Genomic DNA, 24130 nt, shown 5'->3' with positions numbered 1-24130 from the left:
CTACCTCGGGAGGAGGACTAGTTTAGTCCGATTCCATGGCTAAATAGTGAGTATGCTAGCCTTTGAGCCAGGGGAAGTCGACTCCCAGCGTGATGGTGAATTTTAACTTTAATTGGTCAATTGCAATAGCATTAAAATTCATCACCACTAGGGCCCATTCTCACAGACGCGAGGGTCGCATATAACGTCACCGTAGTTCAAGTTCCGCATGGTAAGCGGCCGGGGAGATATGTGATAGTGGGCAGTGCTCGTGGCAGGAGGTTCGAATATCACGTAAGATTTTCTTAACTGCCACTTGCCCGGGATGTGGTAAGGTTGCATACTTGATAGCTTCCAAGGACTGATTTGTTTATTTGACCCTGTAAAAGACCGTATGCATCGTTGCATCGGGTATGGTGCTGGGTTGGACGAGGATGTGGAGATGATGGTCTGTGGCCAGTAAAGGCTGGGAAGTGGGCGTCGTAGGTAAGTGTCGCAGTAGCTCGCATGGCTAGCGCGCGGTTTGATGTGTAATAGTTGACAGTGCTCGATGGTTAACAGGTTCAAGTCCCATGCAAGTATTTTGTAAGCCAGTTGCCTGGGATGTGACAAGGTTGTATACTAAATGCCGGTATATTTCACAGACTGATTTGCTTATTTGGCCCTGAAAAGGGCCGTTGGTATGGAGCTGGGTTGACAGAGGCTAGGAAACATGTGACAGGATTTGAGTTATCCACGTCGTTTAACGCAGCACCTTCTCGAACCGACCACCTCCGTGGTGGATACATTGCTGCGTGCGATGATGTAAGGTCCGTCTGTCCAGTTGCAACATCTCTGGCGAAACGGATCGGGATCCCTCGGTGATGAGCTGTCTTTAAGATGACAAGAACTGGCCGGCTCCTGTGCATACACCAGTTGTTTTACATGGCCCCACAAAAAAATTATCCAGGGGCGTAAAATCAGGTGATCTGGCGGGCCTGGGGACAGATCCTCCCCTTCCTATCCATTTATCAGGATACGTCGCATGGAGATAGTTCCGAACGACCACCGCCACGTGCGGTGGAGCTCCGTCATGTTGAAACCACATCCCACAGCAGTCAAGGAGTGGCACATGTTCCAAAGACGGTGGTAGTTCATCTTGGAGAAACCGCAGATGGCGTTGGATGGTCAGATGCCCTCAAAGAAATGGGGACCGATGAGGTGATCACCCATGATTGCACACCATACATTCACGCCCCACTGTATCAGAAAATCTGTCTGTCGCAACCAATTGGGGATTATCCACACTCCAGTAATGCATATTATGGCGATTAACGGCTCCATTGTTGTGGAATCGTGCTTCGTCCGTAAATAAGAGAGTCGCTAGAAAAACAGGATCAGTGTTCGCATGCTGTGGGATCCATTGACAGAACGCCACCCGGGCATCGAAATCATGACCATGGAGCTCCTGGTGTAAGTGCAGATGGCACGGGTGGAACCGGCGGTTATGCAGTACACGCCTAACAGGCGCTCGGCTAATGTTCGTCTCCTGTGCAATGGCCCGTGTGTTAGTATGAGGGTTACACAGGATAGCGTCAAACACGACCTTTCCATTTTCAGCAGACGTCACGGGATGATCTCGAACAGGCCGTGTACTTTCCAGGGATGCAGTAGCCCGCAGGCGTTTTTCCACACTCCGAAATGTCATGCCCGTCGATTGTCGTCTATCCGGATAGCTGGTTTGGTACTGGCGTTGTGCCTGGTTTGCATTCTGTCTAGCTTCTCCATAGATAAGTAACATATCCACATACTCGTCGCTGGAATACATCTCGAGGCAGTGAATAAACTTTGTGTTGTGAATTGTTTCGAAGGAGAGGAGTTTGCACAGCTACATACTTCCCTGTCATCGCATTTTGTTATCGTTCCAATGGTGCTACTTTTCCCTACCTTTGGGCTACGAAGCTGGGAACATGTATGACGTAGTTAACTGGCCACAGACCATTATCTCCTCATCCTCGTGCAACACAGCACCATGCACAATTCAACGATGCATACGGACTTTTACAGGGTCAAATAAACAAATCAGTCCTTGGAAGCTATCAAGTATGCAACCTTACCACATCCCAGGCAACTGGCTGTTAAAAAATTCGCACGTGTTATTCAAACCACCTACCTCCAGCGCTGTCGGCTATCACATATCTCCCTGCCCGCTTGCCAGGTGAGGTACTTCGACAATTGACGTACGGCGGCCACTTCTCAGCCTGTACAGTCCGTGCTCCCGGTCTGTGCTCTCACCTCCTGTTTTAAAGTACGTGTTCTGCGTATCTGTACTCGTTTAACGGGTTCATTCGAGGTACCCATAATGAATTAATAGTGGTGCTCACGATCGCTGCGGTCTTCTAGACCGTAAACACAAATCTTGTTATATTACCCCGGTTTAGGGAGATGGACCGATGCCTTTCTGAATTGTAGTAAATGTGCTGGTGGACCACCCGGCCGTGTATATATTTATCGTACTAGAGGGATTTCAGTCGTCGTTTCCCATAGTTAACAATAATTTCCCTGTTAAGCCTTTTAGAAGCTAGAACGGACGCTAGGTCGAGCTAATTCTGGACGTCTACGACCATGCATAATTTTACATAGGTATTTTAAATAAAAAGTCCTCACTAACTACTGATCGAAAATAAACATAATTCCAGAAGACTGCTGGTCTAGTTAGATGGCAACCAACGGTTACGTCATCCGTTGTTTCGGGAATGGGCTATCAATAATTCTGACTGACATGTTGATTCATTGATGTGGTTTATCTTGCATTAAAGGACAAGCCATGGGGTTAACATTCCCAAACTCAAGCATGCATTCTCTGATAAATGTTGGCTTGTCCTCGAAAGTCAATCATTCAAAGAGTGTAATGACTGACGGTGTATACGTTCTTACAGTGGAAGACACTCAGTCAAGCAAGTTTCTCTCTGTTAATTATTATCGGGCGAGTTGACAGCGGGGTTATGGTTGCGCAGCTGTGAGCTTGCATCAGGGAGATATTGTGTTCGAACCCGACTGTCCGTAGCCCTGGAGATGGTTTTCAGTGGTTCAGACAATTGCTGGGTCTGTACCTTAATTCAGGCCATGACCGCTTCCTTTCCACTCTTAGGTCTTTCCTCTCCCATCGTCGCCATAAGGCCTATCAGTGCCGGTGCGACGCCAAGCTAATTGTAAAAAGAAAAATGGAGTTAATTATTTGTCGTACGAACATGCATTAACGTGGTTAAATATCCAGAGAGGGAATCGTCTTTCGGGTTTACTTTTAAATCTCCATCGAGAATAAAGAATAATATAATAACTCATCTTCGAACAACGCATGTTAAAATTTTCTTATAGCGACGAATGGATAGGAAAGGGCTAGGAGCGGTAAGGAAGTGACTGCGGCCAATAATTAATGTACGGCCCCAGCATTTGCCTGGTGTGAAAGTGGGAAACGACGGAAAACCAACTTCAGGGCTGCCGACAGTGGAGTTCGAATCCACTACCTCCCGGATGCAAGCTGACAGGTACGTGACCCACAACCACTCGCTCGGTCGAACAATAAACTTCGAAGGAATGTACGCTGAAAATTTTCAAATAATATTTGAATTATCGTACTGACATCGAACAACACGTAACATCTGTAAGCAGATCGTTAGCATGCTGTTATGAGAATATCAATTTAAGAATTTCATGTGTTGCTAGCATTAATTTCCGGGTCGTTTTCACATTTTAAGCCTCAGAAATCAAACATCTTGCAGGTGCACTGGTCTCCGTGCGTAGCGAGGCTTGAATGTGCAAAGTATGATACAGTTTAGCACTTTTATCTTTCCGACGACCTCGGATTCGATTAATTATTTGTTGGAGACGGTGCAGAATCTGGTGGCCATACCCCTGGGATGATATCAACCCAGCACGCTTGCCTACACATTCAAGAAGGAAGGACTTTTCGTACCTGTGCACTACGTCAGTAATAGACCTCGTGCGCATGGATGTTGCTGCGCTCTGGCGGCAAGTTGCTCGAATAGTTCATGTGACTTGCTCTCGTCAGTGAAGTGAAGCAACGCGATTATCAGTCTGCGTTTCTTGAGATACGAAATCAAATTCGAGACGGAAGAAAGTTCTACAAAGAGTAGAACAAATTGGTCTGTGGTTGGATGTAACTATTCCTATACAAATTGTCCTCCTGGAACGAAATTCTTCGTATTCCCAAACAATAAGCACACATTTGTACCTAACTCTTTTAGACAAAATTGTTCGTCTCGTAGGTGTCTTAGTGAACTTCAGTCCTCCGATCAATAAAACAGACGACTAGTATATTTTAGGTAAAGGCCTAAACTTAAACATGATTATATAATTATTGAATTGCACATGATTACATCGATTTAATTCACTATTTTTAATTAATTTTTTTTACTTCTAACTCAAGTAGAAATTATAGCATGTTTGAAATGTCTGAATAGTGGTAAAATCTATGCTTGAGTATGGTAACAATGTAACACTATGCATAACGCTTGACAATTAGTGGAAGGTAATGTTCGAAATAAAACCTCCGTGCCGTGAGAATAATATTTGAAAGGAATTCTTCTTTTCTGGAGACACCCACTTTCACACTTTTCTTTGGAGAATTTACAAAAAGTCACGGGAGTTGTGGTTCAAAATATACAATGATGCCTGTACCTGGGTGTAATATACGTGAGTTTCCTTAACTTGATATCGCCATCAATGTCAATATACAAATTTGGAACATTACACATGTTCTCATCAATCACGGGCTTTTCCCAACACGAGTAAAGGAACTTAATCTCCAAAAGAGAGGATCAGTCCTGACCTAGCACTATCCCATCCAGGCTACTAGGGTTGCTCTTCGTTTATTTAACAAACCCAGCTGTGACACGCAAAATTGGGACGATAAACAGAACTCCTGAAGTGCCTTCAGCTCATTATCTCTGCCATATCTCACTGCAGGACTGTTTATGTCCTTAGAAAGAAGCTGAGTTGGCAGTTTATTAAAATCTCCACTCTGCAGTGTCATGTTCTTGTGAACACTCTGGCTGGCAGATATGTGTAATTGTCTTTGATCGAACCACGCAGAGCCCTAGTCGCAATCGCAATAGCATACGTCTACGATTTTGTGACTTTTACGTTGTCATAATAAAAATTCAGGATGTCACTTTGCAACGTGCACTCATAATAATTGTTTGGCACTATTGATGTCTTACCACTTGACAAGTAATTAATTCCATAGCATCTAAACAGTTTATTAACGTTTTGAAGGTCTAATTGCTGTAGACACTGAAGTAAAAGTCTTGTTTCGCTCTGTTCTACAGCCATCATCCACGGTAGCTTCAACAGTCGAATTGGAGATAATTAAGGATTCACCTTCACACTCGGCCTTCAAAATTCTTGTAAAAGCAGTCTATAAATTTAATTTTATCATATAGTTCAGTTTTGCTGAATGTTTCAAATCCCTCACTTTCCAGTACGCTACAAACTAGCCGCTTACTTAATCTGTCCTTGAACATTTCTCCTAAATGTTCACCTTTAGAATATTCTGCGGCAACATTTTTCGGTTTTTCCCATTGTTGCATAAAGGAAATCTTCGAAGAATCTTTCTGTATTAATATAAATGCAAAGCGCAGCAAAATGCTTACAGCATTTGGGAAGGCTTGCTTTGCATTCACACTCGGCTGGCTGAATATTCCTGTTGCAATCGATCTGTTAAATGTTAAAACAAGACTAGCATTAATTAATGAAAAAATAATTTACAACGGCAATGGACACGGAAAATATGTACTGTATATTAAAGTTATGTTTGAAATTAATAGTCTGTATATACATATGACTTATGGTACATAAAGAAAGGTAACTATTACTGTAAGTTTAACTGCATAAGGCGTTTGATTAATGCTCGTTTCCCTCAAACAGAAGCTGGATATTTCTTCTCCCAATCGTTCTTTCACCTGGAATATGTGATTACTGAAATATGACTTATCCCAACGAATATTCTGAAAGTCCACACAAATCTCTATGGACGACGACAGTTCAGCTTTAAATGGCTTCCTTCACTGTCACACTTGATTCTCCCGCACAAGTAGTGATGTGCGCGAGTGATGCCTGGAATCGCGGTACTCGATTCTTTCGAGTCCAGGCTCGGACTCGCTTCGCTTGCGAAGGCTCGATGATAGCATGACGTCACACGTTCGCTCACTCGCCGGCTCGTAGATGGATGAAGCATGCGTACAAGCGGTCGCTGAGGGTTTATGGGATTGCGACAGCGCGGTACGATATGAAAAAAAGTGAATGAATGCGCAAAAGGAATAACCTAAATTTGATAATTACTTGAGAACGATAATAATGCCACTTAATACGCATAATAAGATATGAAAATATCCGTTTACGGCGTTTCGCACACACTTCACTGAATATGCCATCTATTCTAATATTGATAATATAGCTTATCTGGCCTTCATAGCCCAACTTGGCCGGTTCGATACTGGTTTATTCCGGTAGTATTTGAAGGTGCTCAAATACGTCAACCTAATGTCGGTAGAATTATTGGGACGTAAAAAATCTCCCGGGGGACTAAATGCGGTACCTCGGCATCCCCGAAAACCATACAAATGTACGTACTTGGACGTAAAAGTTATAATATTATTATTATTATTATTATTATTATTATTATTATTATTATTATTATTATTATTATGATTATTATTTCAAATCCCTGTCACGGTATGTATGTTGTAATTAGTGTATTTTAAACATGTGCTATTTGTAGACTATAGACGGTATTTCTGCACACATTGTATTGCTTCGCTACTGGTAAATTATATCTCATGTAGTCATTATGCATATACACGGGCGTAGATGTGCTAATATGATCGGTAGTATGACAGATTTCTTGTAACCATAGCCTATTGCTAACCGCGCCAAAGCCTACAATCGCCCAGGGGAACAGGTGAATTACAGCAGTTTATATGTACATCATACTTTCGGCAGATATAATGTCGGGTATTAAGATGAGGCGTCCAGAATGTGACGTACGTTCACGCAGCAAATCAGCGGACAGAACGTCATTCTGTTCTAGCTAAACAGCTGACAGTTTGTTAGTAAGTCACAACCTTTAGTGCCTATGATGATGATAATAATAATCATAACAATCGAATTATTGACGACCGATGACTGAACAACATCAATCATCAGCAGCAAACATATTGCACTCCACACCACAAAAATATTCTGTGGGTGACCCTGAATGCCGTGCACTCCAGTACAGTAGATTTTAGTTCTAAGGCATGTCCACAGATAGCGACACCAGTATGCTTGGACTCGAGTCTGGAGTCGAGTAATACCGATTCTAAGAGCACATTACTCGATTCTACTCGATTCCGTCGCTAGCCCATCACTACGCACAAGCCACTACACACAGTCGTCACATGAATGTTCTGAGCGAGTTGCCGCTAGGAGCGCCAGCAGGTAAAATTTCGCCATTCGCACGAGGTCTATAGGTAGCCCAATTTGCCTGCTCCGTCTGTGGTGCACACTTGCTTAATTCGTCTATACTCAGTGTGGTTCTACCTTATACTGTAGATTCCGGGATGGTAAAAAGTTCACAAGGCACCTAGGAAAATCTTACTCATAAACTATGCGCACAAATAACATACAACACTGCAATGATCGTCAACTACCCTTCATGCATGAAAATACTAACGTACAAGCCATATTATATTTGATAAATAACTTTACTTTTTTGTTGAACACTTAACTACTTTAGGCACCCGTGTATTATCGCAGGTGGGTGTTCACAGTAGTAGCTTATGACCTCACCCATGAAGAAAGTAGAAAGCAAAGCCATCTCGATGCAGATAATAAAGGCCCTTGGAAGAGATGAAAGTAAAGGCTTTCGCCATTCGTAACCTCGTCACTATGTGAGGCAGGGTACTGTAGTTATCTCAAAGCTCGGCCGCCTTTTTCCACAGGAATGAACCAATTACTCTTTTTGATGTGGACTGAGTGAAAACCAGGGCCATACGTCTTATCATAATTGGAAGATCAGTTCCAAATTTTTGGAGTTCCTAACGGGGATCGATCGGACCCACAATCGTCTGGTAAATAGAGCCCGCTAGACAGCCCCAGTAACACAACACAGTTTATGTTCTGAACAACGTACACCGTTATACACTTTCTCTCAGTAGCCTGAAAGACACTATGGGTTACTGTTCCCAGAGAGCGTTATAAGAAAACCCTGTTTTGCGATTGAGTGATTTGTACGAGTGCCTTAAGCTCCGCGTCGGCAAAGATGCTCCCACCTTTCTCCTGTCAGCGCGGTTTTAAACGTGACATCCCCAATCGTTGGTGCTCTCCGATATATGGCGTGACGAGCCTGCTAAACTTTTCTTTCTAGTACCTTTCGTTACATATGTCAAACTTACAATTTAAAAATCTTGTCCTCACTTTATACTCTCCTCGAAACCCACATTGAGCCAATTACACAAAGTTACAATTCTTAATTACTTCTATTTAATATAGAGATTTACGTTAAAAATTATGTTTTATCTTATTTAAAAAAATTGCTTTACGTCGCACCGTCACAGATAGGTCATAGGCAACGATGGGATAGGAAATACTAGGAGTGGGAAGGAAACGGCCGTGGCCTTAATTAAGGTACAGTCCCAGCATTTGCCTGGTGTGAAAATGGGAAACCACGGAAATCCATCTTCAGGGCTGCATACAGTGGGCTTCAAACCCACTATCTCCCGAATACAAGCTCACAGCTGCGCACCCCTAATCGCCCGGCCAGCTCACCCGGTTGTTTAAGATTCATAGGTACCTGTAGTTAAGGCAACGGATCTACATAATAAAGATATATTTCAAGGGCACAAATTTCCTTCTGCAATATGTTACGGTAATTAATTGCAACAGTCCCCCTCCGTGGTGTAGTGGTTGGTGTGATTAGCTGCCACCCCCGGAAGCCCGGGTTCGGTTCCCGGCTTTGCCACGAAATTTGAAATATGGTACGAGGGCTGGAACGGGGCTCACTCAGCCTCGGGAGGTCAACTGAGTAGAGGTGGGTTCGATTCCCACCTCAGCCATCCTGGAAGTGGTTTTTCGTGGTTTCCCATTTCTTCTCCAGGCAAATGCCGGGATGGTACCTAACTTAAGGCCACGGCCGCTTCCTTCCCTCTTCCTTGTCTGTCCCTTCCAATCTTCCCATCCCCCGCAAGGCCCCTGTTCAGCATAGCAGATGAGGCCATCTGGGCGAGGTATAGGTCATCCTCCCCAGTTGTATCCCCGACTCAGAGTCTGACGTTCCACGACACTGCCCTTGAGGCGGTAGAGGTGGGATCTCTTACTGAGTCCGAGGGGAAAACCGACCCTGGAGGGTAAGCATTAAGAGGGGCCATGTGGTCAGCACGACACACCCTCTCGGCTGTTATTCTGGGCTTTCGAGACCGGGGCCACCATCTCACCGTCAAATAGCTCCTCAATTCTAATCGTGCAGGCTGAGTGGACCTTGAACCAGCCCTCAGGTCGATAGAAAAACCCTGACCAGGCCGTGAATAAAACCCGTGACCTCCGGGCGAGATGCAGGCACGCTACCCCTACACCATGGGGCGGGCTCTTGAAAGACTTAGTGACCAGTTTTCGTACAGTAACATTTAATGTAAAATAGTGCACTATAGAGATGAGGGGATTTAAAAAGGCTGGGCTGGAGGTTTAAATCGCCTGCCGAGGAGCTGGTAGTCAACATGTTAAGTCGCAGGCCATATCTGTCCAAGGAGTTTTTGCAACGTTGGACTAGCTGTTGCAAATCTTGGCAGGATTCACAGGTGACCATAACATCATCAGCACAGAGTAGAGTCCAAGGGTGTGGTGATAACACTTCCGTGCTGATTGTGTCGAGACAGAGGATGAACTGAAGCGGAGATAGAGCCGATCTCTGATGAATGCCCACTTAAATGTGAAATTGTGCAGACATTCCAGCAGCACATTGGACAGAGCTGATGACATTCCAATGCAGAACCTGGATCCATCAAATATCCTTCCAAGTTGTATCCCCCGATCCAGAGTCTAAAGCTCCAGGACACTGCTCTTGAGACGGTGGAGGTGGGATCCCTCGCTGAGTTCGAGGGAAAACCGACCCTGAAGGGTAAACAGATAAAGTAGAAGAAGAAGAAGTGTAAATTTTTCGCTGATAATGTCCGGCTTTATGGCTAAATTGTTGACGTGCTGGCCTTTGGTCCAAGTGGTCCTCTCAAAGGGGCCTCTCTAGAGTCGGTGAAAACCTAAATGTGATGGAGTGATGTTAAACTGTCAACAGCGAGAAGAAAACTATGAAGTAGCCTTGGTTTTAACGAAACCAAGAATATTGATTCGGATGGTAGTATCAAGACAGCTGATACTGGAGATATTCACGTGTTTTAGTTCAAATGTCGGTAGCATGTTGCATTTAAATTCATGAAGTGTGATAATCACGTTTAAAAGGACCATTCTCTCAATGGTTATAAACTTATAATTTACAGGAAATAAGTTATTTATCTAAATATTTGACTTCTTGGCTGAATGATTGGCGTACTGTTCTTCGGTTCAGAGGGCGCCAGGTTCGGTTTCCAAACAGGCTAGGGTTTTAACCGCGTATGTTTAATTCCTCTGACTCAGGGACTACGGGTTTCTGTTCGTCTTAAGTAACTTCTCTTCATATACGTACAACACACCACACAATCAATCACCGCAGAACCACGCCATAGCGAATACTGCCCTCTACATAGCGTTGGCATGAGGAATGGCATCCAGTCGCGAAACATGACCGCATCCACACCGACTGCCAACCCCAATACATTGGGGAAAATGCCAGGAAGGAAAAACGTGTAGAATAATCTAACTGACGTTCTGATTTCTTAGAAATCCAGTCATAGAAAATCCTTCTTTCATTCTTTTTTCTTTCTTTCTTAATCTGCTTAGTCTCCGGGGTTGGTTTTCCCCTCGGACTCAGCGAGAGATCCCACCTCTACCGCCTAAAGGGCAGTGTCCTGGAGCGTGTGACTTTCGGTCAGGGGATACAACCGGGGAGGAGTACCAGTACCTCGCCCAGGCGGCCCCACATGCTATGCTGAAGAGGGGCATTCTAGGGGGATGGGAACATTGGAAGGGATAGACAAGGAAGAGGGAAGGAAGCGGCCGTGGCCTTAAGTTAGGTACCATCCCGGCATTTGCCTGGATTAGAAATGGGAAACCACGGAAAACCACTTCGAGGATGGCTGAGGTGGGAATCGAACCCACCTCTACTCAGTTGACCTCCTGAGGCTAAGTGGACCGCGTTCCAGCCCTCGTACCACTTTTTTAAATTTCGTGGTGGAGCCGGGAATCGAACCCGGGCCTCTGGGAGTGGAAGCTAATCACGCTAACCACTGCACCACAGAGGCGGACGTCATAGAAAATATGCCATTTAAACAAGAATATACATTTCATCGTAGCCTGTTACACTTTCCAATATTCACTATGGAAACCTCTGTGGATAACCAGAAATTTCCGGCTACTATCTCTGTGCCAACTCTGTTTCTACGAGACTTATCTTGAATTCATTATACACATAGTCTAACGAAATCCTCATAGGTCCTCACTGCTTTCTTTTATATTCCACGGTTAAGTCAATTATTCTCGTAGGTAAAATAGCATATTTCATTCACCTTACAAGACCTCACTATTGAAACAGTTTCATTCGGACACCTTCATCAGCCGTGTTCATTCCTAACTTAAATTTTACGTATTAATTTCAAACACTCGTCTAGTATTAGTTCCTCTATATAGCTGCATTCATTCTTGCTGATTTCCTGCCGTTTACATTTAGATTAGACGGAAGGTATCCACAGTCAACTCCCTTTCCTACTCCTGCACAGCAAATGCAAATACATGTTCCATAGGGCAAGTGAATTAACCCCACAGGGTAATAATCACGGAACGGGCTGGGAATCGAAACCGGAGCTCTCAGACCGGAAGCCACAGCGTAAACCATTCAGCAAAAAGCTCGATGCGTTAGTGTTAACATTGTAATCTTTATACAGTATATCGTCGATTATCCGAACCAATTGGGCCCAGACATAGTCCTTATATTGAAATTTTCGGATAACCGAACATCAAATAGTGCATACAATTTTAAGTCCCGAAGATGACCTCCCCATGAAATCGAATTTTTTGACCCTCCGGTTGGCGCACCTGAAGAGATTACACGGACAGGCCCGCGCCGCATGGAGTGCGACTCATACAAAATATCACTTAAATGCACATTTTTGGGAATGATTAAGGGTTCTGCAGAAATGACTAGTTTTCAGAATAAATATGTGAGGCCATTTTCTTGAAGATACGTTGCCAACTCCTAACTGCAGTAATAGTTGTCACTGGTAACGTTTCGGCTCGAATTTTATACCGAAGCAGTCAATCTTTTGACAGTGTCAATTAGCTGCTAACTTAGCACATTGTTGTCGTTCCTTACAAGTGTGCACATTATCAAATCGAAATATTCGCAACAAAAACGAAACCGGTTGAGACTGAATATAGCCCATTGGATAGGCATACCAGTGCCTTCTACTTTCCATTTTTCTTCATTGTTTTTGTTGTTCCTTTTTCCACTCCGATTAATCGAAGGTTCCGCAAGTGCACACGTAAAACTACAAACAACCACAACAATCTAAGGTGTCGGAATTTTGTCCCGCAAGAGATCTTGTTGCTGCACGCACGTCGATCGCATTATAATATTTAATCGCATCTTCCTTAACTCCGATTACTATAATATAAACACTTATGAAAGGGGAATACGCATAATAAAGTCATTGCATTCACGCTGGCTTCCATCGTCAAAAGAAAGAAATGCTTATGAACATATTCCTACCAGTGCTCGCTGAGCGAAGTCTTAGGTTTTAAATTGCTGGAGCGAGAATGCTGACACACACACTCTAATATACAGTACATGTACAGTCTAGCTACTGAGATTTGTCTCTGCGTGCACAGAATAATAATGATAATTAGTTTACTGTAGCTGATAAATATTACTATTAATAAATTTCCTTAAGCTTATCCCATGAATTTCTGGATGTTACTGGATCTACTTATGATGATTTGGTTTTTAGCAGGTGGTCCCATTACAATAATAATAATAATAATAATAATAATAATAATAATAATAATAATAATAATAATAATATGCCTACTTTAATGCATAAATCTGTAAGAAGAAGCAGAAGTAGAAAGAGAAGAATTCTACCGCTTTTCCCGCACCTGTGGGGTCGCGTGTGCGAACTGTCTCTCACATGTCGATTTAGCCCTGATTTACGGTTGGATGCCCTTTCTGACGCCAACCCTATATGGAGGGATGTAATCACTATTGCGCGTTTCACTACACTACCAACCACCACAGGTGTGGGAAAAGTGGCAGAAAAAGGAGAATAATCACTATTACGTGTTTCTGTAGTGTTTGGTAGTGTAGTGTATTGTCTGAATATGCAGAGGAAGGTGTTGGGGCAAACAAAAAACCCAGTCCCTCAGCCACAAGACTTAATCAGACAAGATTACATTCCGCGACCCGGCTGCGAATCGAACCCGGGATCCTCTGAAACGAAGGCCTCAACGTTGACTACTCAGGCATGTCGGGCAATAATAATAATAATAATAATAATAATAATAATAATAATAATAATAATAATAATTCTGCAGCTTATTCCACACATGCGGGGTGTCGCGTCTGCGATCTGTGTCACACACATGGATTTGGTCCATTTTACGACCGTTTGCCCTTTCTGTTGCCAACCCTATGGGGAAGGATATAATCACTATTATGAGTTTATGTATTGGTTGGTATTATATTGGTATTTCTGAATATGAAGAGGAAAGAGTTGGGACAAACACAAATACCCAGTCCCCGAGCCAGAAGAATAAATCAGACGAGATTAAAATCCCCGAACTGGCTTGGAATCGAACCCGGGATCCTCTGAACCGAAGGCCTCAATGCTCACCATTCAGCCAAGGAGTCGGGCAATAACAACAACATTAATAATAATAATACTAATAATAATAATAATAATAATAATAATAATAATAATAATAATAATAATAATAATAGCCGCGCTGAGTGGCTAAGTTACTTGGTAATTTACAGAAGAAAAACGGTTACGAAATCGTAGTCATCTCAAGATAAATTGAAGGGGAACTCGAGAGTAACGCACTCTCTATCCCCGATTTACAGTTTAAGACTTTATGAAGTTTTACATTAGCAAGAAGTAATTTAAATTTTAGAAATCACACGGTTACATGGTTAAAGCTTAGAACCTTCCCCTCGGATAAGTTGGCGGAGATAGCTACAGAGATAGAGAACTGGTGGCCATTACCTGGGCTGATGTACTGCCTGCCGAAGAATGAGGCACCCAGCCCCCTGTCTTAACACACACACTCTTAGAAATTCGGCGATCTATAAGACAAGGTAGCTTGAGAAAGCCGCAGCTTATATACCCGAGGGGATGGTTCTAGAAGGTTCTGGACTAAATAGGGACACACACTCTCACTTTTATTGGCCGAGTAAAAATTTACAAGAAGCCTATGATAGGCTGAAAAATAAAAAATAAATTCTAATTGGCCAGATTCAAAAGCTGGCGGGATGAGCAGGAAGTGTTGCAAACCTTGAACTAGCAAAATAAATGAACGCTGATTTAGTTAAGAAAACCTAGAAACACAAAACTTCTTTAAATTAAAAATTCTTCCACCTTGCTTTTTGTAAGAACATTTATGGAGGAAGGTTCAAACTACTTGCTGTACACCAAAACAAAACAAATAAACTCAGTCAGTTTAGGAAACTTTAAAATAACACAATACTCTGTTATTTATGAGTGACTTCTGATTAATGTCCCAACTTCATGCAGTAGCTGTTTCACGTTTTGTTTGAGAGATAGAGTTCCTTAAGGCGCTTCTTTTAAATGTGCGGGGTTGAGGTGTACCTCCCGGTACAATAATAATAATAATAATACTAATAATAATAATAATAATAATAATAATAATAATAATAATAAAATAATAATAATATGCCTACTTTAATGCATTCATCTGTAAATGTATTTACTTCATATTTTGTGATCGATTTGATGTTAGATCATGTAGTTTTCCCCCTATACGTGTGTGTATGTTGAGTTTTCAAACAGCTGTTATAAATAGGACCGTCAGGTCAGGAAATATCCTGCTACCGTATGTGACAGTAGACGGTACAACCTGCGACTGTCTGGCCGAGGGTCAGGCGGCCATTACCAAACCTGACATCCAGAAGGGGGGCCAACGGCTACTGGCGGAGGAGTGCCCCTTTTGGCGACCAGATGATGCCTGTGTGCAGGAAATGGCACATAAATTCATCAGAAGTTGGCAGTCAGTGGCTACGAAGGCGGAAGAAAGAACTTTGGAAACACCTCAACGGCGGAGTAGGCAGAGGAACTGCGAACCACAAACTGCTGCCTTGCAGATAGGGAGTGGATCCCAAAGGCTAAGGGAAGATACCCTGACAGAAAACGGGCTGGCATGACTGCTAAGAGGGCAGCCCCTCATCATGCTAGCTTACGTAGGGCTAATAACCCACGTGGAGCGAAATTAACTATTCAGAGAAACATGAGAGTAGCCGGACGGATAACAAGGGAACAACCTGGCGCGAAAAGGTAACGATAGAAGAAAGTTTAGTAAATGGCTGAAATGTAACGACGCCTAACGGCACAAAGGGAAAGAAGAAGAAGAAGAAGAAGAAGAAGAAGAAGAAGAAGAAGAAGAAGTTATACATAGCTAGACATATCTAGCCTGCGTAACAATGCATTCACGCAGCACTTAAACGAATTCTTGCGGGACAAATTTCCGACTCTACCGGAAATATAATTTCTAATAATTTATTTTATATTTTGTTTTTACCGTAAATAGTATGGAAACTATTTCTTCATACGTACGTTTGAAGATACTGCTCCAGTTCGAAGCCTTAACAATGACGTATGTATACAGTAATACGTAAGTACATCAGACTTATCAGTGTTAAGAGAAGAATTACAAAAGTATCATGTGCTTTTTAAGCATGAATTTAAAGATTTCATTCTTATAGGCTTCAGCTAATTCTGCTACTAGATGGGTTTCAAATCGGTGAGGTCACGAGCCCCTTCAGAAGAGTCGAATCGAATGTGACCCCTTGAAGGAGCCGAACTGGTAAGGTGACCTGCAAGTAAGAAAAATAGGTTAAGTCACGAGCCCCTTTGGATTAGCCGAATCGGATGAGCCCACTTAAAGGAGCCGCATAAGTTCGGTGACATGTATTTAAGGTTAAGACGTATTGTGTCATGATAACCTAACCTTGTTACCAGAAACGCTAACCTAGCCTCACGCACCCTCTTTACGGGCTCCCCATGGAGGATCCGAATTGGTGAGGTGATTGTAGGTGAGGTTAACACGTGTGTTAACCTAACCTTGCCCACACACGCTAACCTAACCTCACACAGGCCCTTCACCGTCCCCCCTTGGAAGAGTTCAATTATAGGCTCCTCTTAGAAGAGCTGTACTAGTGAAGTGTTCTGTAAGTAAGGTTAACACGTGTAGTAACCTTGCCTAACCCTTACAGAACGCTAACCTAACCTTACACACGGGCTCTTTACCGTCCATTGAATTTATAAACAAGGTAAGATAACAACCGATAATGTGTGCTTATGTTCTAAACTCAAATATAGTTTGTGTGCATTCAATATTGTTGTGTGTGCCGCCATCTTGCTTACTTCGACACCCATTCCCCTACAGGCTGCAGTCTGTGCACCCGTCCATCCGATTCTTTTCTGTTCACAACACAACAAATTGTAGGAGGACTGTTCTAAACATTCGTGTTCACTACAAAATACGTATAGATTTTAAATTTATGAACGGGGTAAGATAACAACTGACTGTGTGAGTTCTAAACACTCACATAAAAAGGGTTAATATTGCCGCGTCGATAGGCGCCTGTCAGCCATCTTGCTCCCATGCGCTACCTAGCGGTGGTGCGGATAACAGAGTGCACGCGTGAACCGTTTGCCATTTTTACAGTAACTCACAAACTCGCCGTCAGAGCGTACCCCAGCTCTTCTTTCCTCCGCCAGCCGTTAGAGTGCTCTGTAATGTCCCTCGCGCATGCGCATTAGCTATTCCCACTCTACCTCCCACATCGCCAACCCCAAGACCACTCAATAAAGTAAAATGACGAGGTGCGCTCTCCGCCACGTTCCGCGCGGAAGGTGGCCACGCCTGGCTTCTTGCCTACTCCCAAACAAGCCAGCAATATTCTTGGTCGAGGATCGGGAGTTGATTGTCTGGGGGAGAGAACAATCTGTGTCCCTTACCGTATTATTGGTAGGGGCCAGGAGGTGGCCCCGCTGAGGGAGGATATACCCTCTCCACCCCCCAAAAGAAAGCTTCGGTCTCTAACCTAACCCAGTGAGGTTAGGTTAGCGTCTGTGGTTGCAGGTTAAGTTAAGACGTGATCGTGGCATCATAACCTCACCTACGGGAGGTTGGGCCAGCTGGCGTAGGTGAGACTTGACGTCATGGTAACGCCATTGTCTAGGGGTCAATGGCCTTGCCTGCACCAGAAAGAAATACTGACACAGCAGAAATTCATATTTCCCGCAAAAAGCGTGGTAAAATGCTGAAGCTGCATCCATTGCTTTACAACATACTGTGCCCTTCTATTTCCGTACGTCTGTTTTCCCTTTGTACACAGCAGGAATGCAAGCAATATTTCTAAACCGTTGAGCCTTCTTGAATTTTCCAATAACCAGCAATGGTAACCTATTTGATCCACTAGCATTCGCAAAAAATCCGACCGTAATTCTTTCTTTACTAACATTAATCTTTTTGGAGCAAGCTATTTTCGTGGTAGTGATTTCCAATTCAACCTTTCTCTTCTGTATGATAAATATCATCTTTTGAATACCGGTCATTTTTAACAATGTCGAGCAATTTTTGTTTCATTATACTTTCAACTCTATCACCACTAGACAAAGATTCCGCACAGCATTGGACCTGACATCAGTTCATCTTTCAAACGCCTTTACACAAACCACACATAAAGTGCCTGATCAAGAATTGCATCATTTCCTTCCTTCATAGTTCTTGTAAATCATCCTCAGAATCGAGTTTCTACGCAAATTGTAAAACTTTTTGCCACTTTTGTTTTATATATCATATCGTGAATTTTTTTACGTTATACACTTTTGCTAGAGAAGATTAACTTCACCTTTTTCTAGACGGTTTAAAATTTCTAATTTTGTTTCGATTGCGAACACATTACGTTTTCGTTTAATGGAATATGCCATTTGTAATACACTATTACTGCACTGCACACAAACTACACACAGAGTTTATACACTGACTGACAGAGCAAATGCAACACCAAGAAGGAGTGGTTCGAAAGGGATGAAAGTTGGGGAAAAAACAGAGACGGCACGGACGAATAATTGATGTTTATTTCGAACCGATATGCAGGTTACACAATGCGCACGGCATCGACTCAGTAGGATGTAGGACCACCGCGAGAGGCGATGCACGCAGAAACACGTCGAGGTACAGAGTCAATAAGAGTGCGGATGGTGTCCTGAGGGATGGTTCTCCATTCTCTGTCAACCATTTGCCACAGTTGGTCGTCCGTACGAGGCTGGGGCAGAGTTGCAAACGGCGTCCAATGAGATCCCACACGTGTTCGATTGGTGAGAGATCCGGAGAGTACGCTGGCCACGGAAGCATCTGTACACCTCGTAGAGCCTGTTGGGAGATGCGAGCAGTGTGTGGGCGGGCATTATCCTGCTGAAACAGAGCATTGGGCAGCCCCTGAAGGTACGGGAGTGCCACCGGCCGCAGCACATGCTGCACGTAGCGGCGGGCATTTAACGTGCCTTGAATACGCACTAGAGGAGACGTGGAATCATACCCAATAGCGCCCCAAACCATGATGCCGCGTTGTCTAGCGGTAGGGCGCTCCACAGTTACTGCCGGATTTGACCTTTCTCCACGCCGACGCCACACTCGTCTGCGGTGACTATCACTGACAGAACAGAAGCGTGACTCATCGGAGAACACGACGTTCCGCCATTCCCTCATCCACGTCGCTCTAGCCCGGCACCATGCCAGGCGTGCACGTCTATGCTGTGGAGTCAATGGTAGTCTTCTGAGCGGACGCCGGGAGTGCAGGCCTCCTTCAACCAATCGACGGGAAATTGTTCTGGTCGATATTGGAACAGCCAGGGTGTCTTGCACATGCTGAAGAATGGCGGTTGACGTGGCGTGCGGCGTGCGGGGCTGCCACCGCTTGGCGGCGGATGCGCCGATCCTCGCGTGCTGACGTCACTCGGGCTGCGCCTGGACCCCTCGCACGTGCCACATGTCCCTGCGCCAACCATCTTCGCCACAGGCGCTGCACCGTGGACACATCCCTATGGGTATCGGCTGCGATTTGACGAAGCGACCAACCTGCCCTTTTCAGCCCGATCACCATACCCCTCGTAAAGTCGTCTGTCTGCTGGAAATGCCTCCGGTGACGGCGGCCTGGCATTCTTAGCTATACACGTGTCCTGAGGCACACGACAACACGTTCTACAATGACTGTCGGCTGAGAAATCACGGTACGAAGTGGGCCATTCGCCAACGCCATGTCCCATTTATCGTTCGCTACGTGCGCAGCACAGCGGCGCATTTCACATCATGAGCATACCTCAGTGACGTCAGTCTACCCTGCAATTGGCATAAAGTTCTGACCACTCCTTCTTGGTGTTGCATTTGCTCTGTCAGTCAGTGTAAAACACAGAACACCGTACGACACAACTCCTCAACCAACTTGTGACGCACCCACTCTTGCCGACGGATGTGCGCAATATGTGACGTGCCGGGTCACCTTAATTTTTATATAAATACATACTTGCTCATATACTTCTCCATAAGCCATATACCATGGCCGCCAGCCTTCGGACGTATGGCTTGAAGACGATAGTTGAAAAAATATAATAATAATAATAATAATAATAATAATAATAATAATAATAATAATAATAATAATAATAATAATAATAATAATAATAATAATAATAATAATAAGTAATGAGACTCTAAATGCTCTCAGAGGTGGGGTGACGGAACACTAACCAATATGTATACAATATTTTGGATATTAAGGATCGTTAATGAGAATTTCTGCAATAACGAATTAAATAGCTATTTAATAGGATGAATATCGTGTCGGCGTATACGAACTCTGAATTTACGGAAGCAAAAGAAAAATTGAATGAAACAAAATTTAATAAACTGAAGTGTTGCGCGGAGACTTGCAGTAAATTATGCCGTTAGCTCACCATTTGTAGACTCTGTGTAGCAGCTGATGTTTGATGGATCTCTCGTGCTAGTGACGTCATCTCTCGTTGTTAGGTACCAGTCCTATTTCTGATTCGTGCATAGCTCACTAATTGAAAAATGACTTTCCTGACTTTAACACTTCCTACAGTACTCCTTACATAAAGTTGTAAAGAGTCCTAATTTCAATAGCAAAACCACCTTGGGTTACGTTCATGGAGAGAATACACTTGTATTCTTCCGTATTACAGAATTGTAGCGTAACTAAACACATAACAAAATTTCTCCTGTCCTATACCAGTCAAAACCGATCTCTCGTTGACTTTAACTCTCGTCATTGAGATAATCAGGTCTCAATGAGAGTAATTTTGAGTAGTGCGTTACTCAGATGCGAAGTGAACTAACATAAGATCTTGAGCAGTTGAGACCTTCTCCGATGTCAACACGTCCTCCGTTCTAATGATAGAATAGATTAGAACTAACCTATAGAATTGACCTCTCCACCTCTTGTCCTTGATGTATATAGGCTCCAAACTCTCCCTCCATGTACCATATCACATGGTCCAGTAAGAACTGATGTAGTATTCCTTCTCCTATTCATCGTCGTATATCCACCATCTTGTTCCATAACGTCCATTCACATAGATTGAACAATCCCGGGCAATCAAAGCGTCATGTAGCAAACTTCGAAAAGTAGGCGTTAACAAGGTTTTAATTGTCCCTTCAGAGTATGGAAGGAGTAAGGACTATTACAAGCTTGATGACGTCCTTTTCCACGTAAAGGGCTAAAATTAGGATGGTGAGTCCGGTCACCTGACCTCAGCTACTGGAAATTTACTGCAGGCTATTAATATGAGTTACATTGTAACTTAATACCGTACTCAAGAAGCCTTTCGTTCAGAATACGTTATAGCCGTGATACAAGGAAATGAGGTGAGTAGTATAAGTCAGAGATTCTGCGGCCACCGCCACCGCACGCCCTTCCGCAAAAGCCTCCACCGCCGCCACATCTACATGCCCCTCCACAGCGGCCTACGCCGCATTGACGTCTGGCAAGGACATGTTTGTAAACAAAGCCACGTGCACTTGTTTGTAAACAATGCCACGTGCTTTTTGAGAGCCACGTGCTTTTTTTCACAGCTGTTATCCGACATCTTTAAACAACAACGTATCGCTAACCTCAGTGCCGCTATCTTGACGGGGCTAAAACTAATAGTTGCCAACTTAGGCACTTGGTAGAGGGCAATTTGAAAACTTCCATATGTTCTTGTTTGTAAACAACGCCACGTACTTTTTCTGACAGCCACGTGCTTTTTTGACAGCTGTTATACGCCGTCTTGCATCGCTAACCTCAGTGGTGCCCTCTTCATGGTACTAAACCCCATCGTGGTGGTCGGTAATTTAAAATCCACGTGCTTTATGACAGCTGTCATCCACCATCTGGCATCGATAACCTCAGTGATGCTCTCTTTACGGTACTAAACCTCAACCTGGTGGTTGGTAATTTAAAATCCACGTGCTTCTTGACAGCTGTCATCAGCCATCTTGCATCGCTAACCTCAGTGCTGCCATCTTTAGCTACTACCTTTGAAATGTGGTGGCGGCAATTTGAAATTCTATGTGCTTTTTTGATAAGCTGCCATATTTAATCAACAGAGCATCGTGCTGCCATCTGTAACTACTACCTTTGAAATGCGGTGGTGGTGGGCAATTTGAAAAATTCCACGTGCTTTTTGACAGCTGTCATCTACTATCTTTAAACAACAACGCATCATGCTGCTGCTGCTGCTACTTTCAGCAGCCATCTTTAATCAACGGAGCATCGTGCTGCCACCTTTATGGCACTAAACCTCATTTTTAGACATGTAGTGGCGGTCAATTTAAAAAATTCCACGTGCTCAGTAAAGCCACGTGCTTTTTAACAGCTGCTATCTTTAATGAACTGAGCATCGTGCTGCCCTCTTTCCTACGAACTCAGAGACAAAGCAAGCAGCCTCTCTGCTTGCAAAACGAAAGTGACTTCGCAAAAAATACATTACTTTAAAATCCCGGTCCTGTTACGTCAGGAAGGGCATCCGAAAGTAAAACATTTGTTCGTGAAGTAAGACGCTAGATACTGCGATTTAAAATCCCAGTCCTTGCGTCAGGAAGGGCATCCGGGTGTAAAACAGATTCTTGAGAAGAAAGGGCTAGGAGCGGGGAAGCGGCCAGCCGCCTCCTAGCATTTACAGTGTAGTTCGAACCCTGGCATTTACGCGTTAAGCCCTGGGAGTAGGCTATGCGCCGGCACCGGACTGTAGTAAGCTAAATGTTGCGAAGCTGTAAGGGCATATCTGTTGAATGCACCAAGTCTGAGATGCGTAAGTCCCCGGGGGCAAGAAAAATATCGTGGGTGAGTGTTTTACAGATACGTTGTATTAGAGAAAGCTTGAAGCTGCTGCAAGTCGGCCAGCACGACCGCACACTCGCTGGAATGTAGTGCATCAGCGAGTTTCAGCTGGTGCAAAGTCCATCGCACGCTTACAGCCTGTGTCATAAGTAACAGCAGCAGACTTTAAGCCTGCTCTCTCTTGCCGGGTTGGGCTGAGTAGCTGAGTTAGTTCAGGCCCTGGCTTTCTGACAAAGCAGGTTCGATCCTGGCTTAGTCCGGTCGTGCTTCAGTACGTCAGCCTTGTGTCGGTAGAACTCTTGAGGTACTAAAGTCTTGCAACTCGGTGTCTTCGAAAACAGCAAGTTCGATCCTAGCTCAGTCTGAAAGTGCTCGGCAGAACTTCTAAGGGACTAAATTCCGGCACCTCGGCGTCTCCAGGTTCGATCCTAGCTTAGTCTGGTCGTGCAGACGGAACTTCAGAGGGACTAAATTCCGGCACCTTAGCGTCTCCGAAAACGGCAAATTCGATCCTGGCTCAGTCTGAAGGTGCTTAGTAGATTTACAAAGAACTTCTGAGGGACAAAATTTTGGCACCTCGGTGTCTCCGAGTTCGATCCTAGCTCAGTCTGAAGATGCTCTTTAGATTTACAAAGAACTTCTGAGGGGCAAAATTCAGACACCTCAGCGACTTGTGTTGTTAACCTACCAGGTTCTATCCTGGCTCAGTCCGGTGGTATTTGAAGGTGCTCGGTAGGTTTACAGAGAACTCCTGAGGGACAAAATTTCTGCACCTCTCCGTCTCTGAAAACAGCAGGTTAGATCCTGGCTTAGTCTCCTGGTATTTGAAGGTGCTCGGTTGATTTACAAAGAAGTCCTGAGGGACAGACAGGGGATACCGTATATGTTGGCTCAACTCAGTGTTCTTCCAACACACAAGACTCAGCTCAGCACCCCGTTTACGCTCCCTAAGATAACAGGCAGGAGATACCGTAGATGTTAACTCCTCTTTTTTGCTCAGCTCAGTGCCCGAGGATCGCTTCTACATAAAATTCAGCTCAGCGTCCCGTCTACGGTCCCTAAGTACAGAGCTCGAGGATGGTGCGCTGGCCTTCTGACCCCTACATATCAGGTTCGATCCTGACTCTGTCCGGTGGTTCAGCCTTAAGTCGGGAGATTTACTAGCACAACTCCTAAATTCCGATAGGTCGGCGTCTCGTGTTGTTAACATAGCAGGTTCTTTCCTAGCCCAGTCCGGTAGTGCTTAAATACGTCAGCTTCATTTCGGTAGAACTCTTGAGGGACTAAATTTCGCCACCTCGGTGTCTTGTGTTGTTAACATAGCAGGTTCGATCCGGTACGGGATGCCGTAGACGATACCCCCTTTATTTACGGCGCGTTGTTGTTAACTCA

The sequence above is a fragment of the Anabrus simplex genome, chromosome 2 (genome assembly GCF_040414725.1).
Source record: "Anabrus simplex isolate iqAnaSimp1 chromosome 2, ASM4041472v1, whole genome shotgun sequence".
NCBI classification, from domain to species: domain Eukaryota; kingdom Metazoa; phylum Arthropoda; class Insecta; order Orthoptera; family Tettigoniidae; genus Anabrus; species Anabrus simplex.
Note: the sequence above shows the minus strand (reverse complement) of the source record.